This window comes from Entelurus aequoreus, linkage group LG05 (assembly GCF_033978785.1).
Source record: "Entelurus aequoreus isolate RoL-2023_Sb linkage group LG05, RoL_Eaeq_v1.1, whole genome shotgun sequence".
Classification (NCBI taxonomy): Eukaryota; Metazoa; Chordata; class Actinopteri; order Syngnathiformes; family Syngnathidae; genus Entelurus; species Entelurus aequoreus.
Window position 1 is genome coordinate 74,533,581 of NC_084735.1, and position 6,372 is coordinate 74,539,952.

Genomic DNA, 6,372 nt, shown 5'->3' on the forward strand with positions numbered 1-6,372 from the left:
TTAAAGGGCTTCTTACGCAACGTGCACTTTCAAACTTCTTTCCCTTTTTTTGATGACGCACAATGCAACCTACCGCTCGTCTCTTTTCATCTCTGCAAGCGAGGTCATGCTGACAGCCCGCTTTCCAGCATCCTTGGAGCGCAAGGAGGAGCGCAAAACTTGTCTGATATTTGTGGGGGGGAGGTGGGGGGAGATGACCTCAGGAGGACGCACCGGGATCTGAGCTCCGGGAAGAGGAGGAGGAGGAGGAGGAGGAGGAGGGAGGAAAGGAGGAGGGCACATCCTGCTGATAGAGAGCATCTATGTAGCCTTTCTTTGCACACATCAACCCTAATAAGCCATCACAAACTATGACAAGGACTTCTTTAACATATTGCATCCGGTTTAAAAGCACATTGCAGAAGATTTAGAAAAATTGAGGGCATTTGCATAAACGGACGGTCTGCACAGTTCCACGCTCCAGTGCAACATGGATCTGCCACCCATCAGAGGTAAGCTTCAAAAACTGTTGTAAAGAATTATGTTCATCCTTGCAAGGAGTATTTGGCTTTTGCTGTTTAAGTTTTGGTTAATTTACTAACTATCCAGGCTCTTCATCGTACATAAAGATGCAATCCATTGCTATACACCTTGTGATAAGATATAACTACTAGAATAAGGTATGACTAAGAGTGTTTATACTTACTTATAAACACTGTATAGAATTGTAACATGGTACTACTACTACTGTAAAAACAAATCAACAGTAACAATTATTTAAAAATGTCCCCAGATTCCCTGTACTCGTAAAAAAAGTATGAATGAAAGCTTTTCACAATTTATCATCGGCCAGCCAGATTCAATTTTGGTAGTGATCAAACATTTCCTAGCTGGAGTTTGTTCCAGTATGACGTCTGGAAATGGCCTGAAAAATCCTCACCTGCAAAAATGGCCGACCACCTGTGCGTTTTGCTGCATAGGTTCTTAATTGATTTCTGTGTGTCATTAACACACATGCCAGATTTTGTGTCAACCGGAAACTATGGGATGCGAATGAATTAAAACTTTCTGGTGGGGGGATTTTTGGGGGAGTTTTGCCAGGGACCCCGAAAAAAAGAGTCAAAAAAATAGTATGAATGAAAAATTGTTCACAATTTATTGCAGAATACAGGGTTCGATTTTGGTGCCAATTGGGCAAACTTCCTTTAGTTCACATTCAATCCTGGGCAATGACCTAAATCCACACCAGAAAACCAAAATGGGCGACTGCCTGTGCATTTTGCAGCATCGGTTCTTTATGGTTCTCCGCTTGACAGATTTTCTGTCAATAGTATGCGCTGAAGGCGGATGTTAATGTTTTATAACTTTTAAGGGGGCGCTACTGAGCGGGTTTTTTTGGTGTACCCCTAAAACCCAACATTTTTTACCATTTTTTTTTATTGAGAAGCCATGAAAAAGGCATTATATTTGTTTGGATAATACAAGGAGATGAAGGAATTCCAAGAGGGCCAATGCACCATTCTTGGTCGGGCTCTAAAACACCATGCAGAAAAGTCCTCAAATTTGGTTTTCTGCCGTTTGGGCTCAGATGGTAGAGCAGCCAGACAGAAACTTGAGGGATCCCGGCTCCAATCCAGCTTCCACTGCCGTTGTGTCCTAGGGCAAGCCACTTCACCCTCCTTGCTCCCAGTGACACCCACTAGATTAAATGTGGCTTACAAATGTAGATATTAGGTAAAACGCTTTGAGTCTCTAGAGAAAAAGCGCTATATAAATATAATTCACTATAATTCACTAAAAACTAAACACCAATTGTTTTTTTAGTCCAATAAATCCCAGTTTGGTTACTTTGTTTCTGCTCCCAGAACAGCCCTAATCATAAGGGACCTCTAACAGCATGGGGTCCCCATAAGGGAGGTATCCGTGTGTGTGTGTGTAAACGTGATGGGGACACGCAGGGGTTGCGATTGATTGTCCTCAAGGTCGGATGCAGAACGTCGATACCCATCTCCGCTTGGGGTGGGACTGCGAGGGTGGGCCGATGGATGAGTGCATGATGATGATGATGATGATGGGATGGAGTGATGGGCATGAGAGGAGAGGAGGAGTGGCAGGGTTTAACCAGCCATGGGCGGCTGTGGGCCGAGAGACGGAGGGAGGACAGTAGCTGTGGAGCGGAAGAGGGGGAGGAGGAGGAGGAGGTGGAGGAGGGATGATGAAATGGATGAATGGATGATGGAGGGAGGGGATGAATGGAGAGGGAAGTGTTTTTTCACGCCACTAATGCTCCGGCTAATGCACTGTACGGCCACAGCGCTGCGGAAATAGAAGATTTGCAGGAGAAAACAACTTAGTAAGTCGGATTGTTGCACAAAAGTATTTGGACACGCCTTCTAAATCAACGAATGCATTAATGTGAGGGAGCGAAATCTTACATTTTTGAGACACAAGACTTCAGGAGAGCAGTTTGACATGTTTCCAAACCTGATGAGCTTTATTTTTAGTGATGTCAAATGCAACTGATTTATAGTTCTGGCAGGGAAAGTGCAAACCGGGCCGCCCCTCCATGCGGGTAGGACCCCGTGATCCATGGAAGGCCCCGTTTTGCAAGGCATGAGCGCATCGGAAATGTAAATAGGGCGCCACGAATTAAATTTTAACGAAAAAATATTCCATCACTTTTAGGAATGTACCATATTTTCCGGACCATAGGGCGCACCGGATTATAAGGCGAATGGTCTATTTTCGATCTTTTTTCATATATAAGGCGGATTATAGGGCACATTGAAGGAGTCATAATATATATATATTTTTAAATGTTTTCTTCCTTGTGGTCTACATAACATGTAATGGTGGTTCAATATTGTTGTCTGGGTGGAAATCGGGAGAAATTCATGAGAATATTTTCGGGAGGGGCACTGAGGGTTGGCAAGTACCGTGTTTTACGGACCATAGGGCGCACCGCATTAAAAGGCGCACTGCCGATGAGCGGGTCTAGTCAGGTCTATTTTCATACAAAAGGCGCAAAATTAAAGGGGTCATATATATATATATATATATATATATATATATATATATATATATATATATATATATATATATATATATATATATATATATATATATATATATATATATATATATATATATATATATATATATATATATATATTTTTTTTTTTTCTAAATGTAAAACACTTCCTTGTGGTCTACATAACATGTAATGGTGGTTATTTGGTCAAAATGTCGCATGGATTATGTTTTACAGATCATAATCAAGCCACTTTCTGACAGTAGCTTCCGGATGCGGCGTTTTGTATTTACGTGGCTCACCTTCGTCAGCGTCTTCTCCCCGTCATCTTTGTTGTAGCGGTGTAGCGTGCAAGGACGGGAGTGGAAGAAGTGTCAAAAGATGGAGCTAACTGTATTCATGACATTCAGACTTTACTTAAACCAATAACGTAGCAGCATCTCCTCATCCGGAAACAACAACAACGCCGGAAATGTGTCCCGTGAAAAAACGTCCGTTTGGAACTCTCTAATATCTAAAGTTCCTTGGGTGAATAATGTAAACTCACTACACCGGTATGTTTTAGCGCTTTTCATGGCGAGTTTACAGACAGATATAAGTAAGAACTTTACACTACTTTATATTACAAATGGCAACAACTGAGGATGAATGTCCCATAACAAGAAGATAGAGAAAAAGAAGAAGCTTATCGACTACGGCGTCGACACGGACTACAAAGGCGGACGCACACAATTTTTCAGGATTTATGCAGATCCCAAATACAGATCAGCAGGTACCAGAAGGTAAGAAAAGTTGCTTTTGCATAATATTGCGAAACAAAACGGCAGATACACACCATATTAATACTCGTATGTTTAATGCGCCGACAATCCATCAAGCGGTGCGGCTTCATAGCTTACCAAAGTCGTACTAAAACATTTTGATAGATTTTTGAGCGCCGTGTGTAATGTTCTATATTTTCAATGGAAATATAAAATGTTGGTGTCGAGTCATATTGCCATCATATTGCAGTCTACACGTATCTCTTATGTGTGACTGCCATCTACTGGTCACACTTATCATTACACCATGTACCAAATAAAATGACTTCAAGGTCGGTAAGCAAAACCAGAATCATACCGTACATTAGGCGCACCGGGTTATAAGGCGCGCTGTCGAGTTTTGAGGGAAAAAAAGGATTTTAAGTGCGCCTTATAGTCCGGGAAAATACGGTTATTGCAAGTTTCCCCAAATAATCAATATTTGTTTCTGCTTAGCCCTGGGGACTGGGGCCGCCATAAAAATATTTTTGGGGGAGTAAAGGAAGACCCAACTGTGTTATTATTCTCTGGGTTATGTACTTTGAAAACAACTGACTTAGACAATTCCACACTTTTAACTCTGTGGCAACCGTTGAGGAAAACCCTTGTCTGTTCCCAGTGCACAAAGCAAAGGAAAAAGACATGCTTGGATGGGTTTTGTGGTGAAGAACCCTCTGGCATGGACGATGGAAGTGACCTCTCACTTCACAACGAGACAATCAGACACTCCCCAGTCTGCAGAAAAGTCTTCCTAAAAAAGTGGACTCCATATTTACTTCTATTGTCACTTCCGGTGTGACCTTGTCCCCCCAAGCGTCTATGCTGCAGATTGCTTGGTAAAAATTCCTCATAGCGTCGCGATCCCTCGGTCGTTTGCTGACCCTTCCCTTCCTGTGACCCATCCCCCCACCCATCCCTGGTCTGCAGTGTCTATTTCGGTCTTTCCGTCAGGGTCAGATTCAGCACATCCGGTATCTCATCAAGTTTATTGTCATCCAATCCTCCTGCTGCGCTCCCCCTAGGACACCGGGCGGAGGAAAGCCTCTGGGTCTTAGTGCCCGACCTGCGCATGTGTAGATTGGGACATCGTGTAACCAATCTACGAGCTAGTCATGTGATCAAAAACATGACAAATAACTACTTTCCACTAATCATTACCTTTTTTTAATGCCAATCCCAAAAAGTGAAGGAATGTGTTATTTGTTCTGTGTTGTGCAAATATGAGGTTTTGCAAAATACGTTTGACATGAATGCAACTTACAGGGAGGACTCGAGTGTTTGGCATTGGTCTGCACTTTAATTATGTTTTTTTTAACGTTAAATAAATATTAGGAATTAACCAATGTTTCTTAACCATGTTGGGCCATGGGTGTTCCCGAGAGCTGTGGTCCGTATGGGCCGCAGCGGTACTCAGTTGCAATACACTTTTCCACCACTTGTAATGACAATATCTCATAAACAGAAGACGTTTGGAGCCAAAGTCATAGAGAAGTTTCTTCGGCGCAAAAACTATGACTAAAGTGGTAAAAGCTGTATTTTCATCTGCATTTTAATTCTAACGGCAGTTTAGTTAAGAAACATATCATTATTCATTCAGTTTATTAATTTTAGCACTACATAATTGTAAATTAATTGATTTTTGTCCGTTATTTATGAGTCCCCTATGCAGTATATTTGGTTAGTACTTATGTTTCTGATCAGCCTGACCTACGCCTAAGGTTCATGTGTTAAATAAATAATATTTACGTGTGATTAACACATGGTTTCATATTATTTGACAAGGTTGTAAACTGTAAGTATGTTGGGTATAATTATGGAATACGGTTAAATTTAAGCGGAAGAATACTAATTGAGTGGGACCCGGGCCCCTATGCAGTGGAAAAGTTGGGCCCCGAGGTCAAAAATGTAAAGAACCCCTGGAATAAGCTCAACAGACCTATACTCAATTTAATTGGTAACAGTGGTTACTCCTGTCTACTGGTATGTAATGCCGAACATCAACACACATTTTCGGAATTTCTTATTTATTGTGTATCATTGCGAAAATTCTGCTGACATGAATTACGTTTATATAGCGCTTTCTATTAGGAAACCCATACATTCAAGCTTGGCGGCAAGCTACATTTCTACCAGTGTGGGTGGCACTGAAAGCAAGGTGGTTGAAAGACACAACGGCTGCGACTAGGATGGCTGATTCCTGGATGACCGCTCTACCAGCGGAGCCACCCCACCGCATTACAATAGCGTAATGGAATGATAAAGTATTCGTCTTTGATGAGCGCTCAATTGACTGCTCTTTTGATGCAAAACTTGGACACAAATTCGATTCGTTTTTATTTATTGTGAATCATTTGCGAAAATGTTCATAGGTGAACAGACTGCTGATATTAACGTCAGTCATAGGAAAAACTAAGTATTTGGCTTGGTTAGTCGCTCCCGTGACTGCCCTTCTAATGCAAAACTTGTAAAAAAATGTCCAGGAATTTGTTGTTTATTGCATGTCATTGCAAAAATTCTGATCAAACAATAGACTGCTCACATTAGCGCCACCTGTCAGAAGGA

At 41.6% G+C, this 6,372-nt stretch overlaps 1 protein-coding gene across 1 annotated transcript in view; it reads left to right on the forward strand.

Moving 5' to 3' along the window:
* The first annotated feature begins 328 nt into the window (after nucleotides 1–328).
* Nucleotides 329–6,372, forward strand: part of LOC133649846 (protein sprouty homolog 3-like) — a 20,923-nt gene continuing 14,879 nt past the window's right edge. Inside the window, exon 1 of the mRNA XM_062046521.1 lies at nucleotides 329–491. The gene's annotated coding sequence lies outside the window, so the exon portion shown is untranslated. The remainder of the gene's footprint in view (nucleotides 492–6,372) is intronic.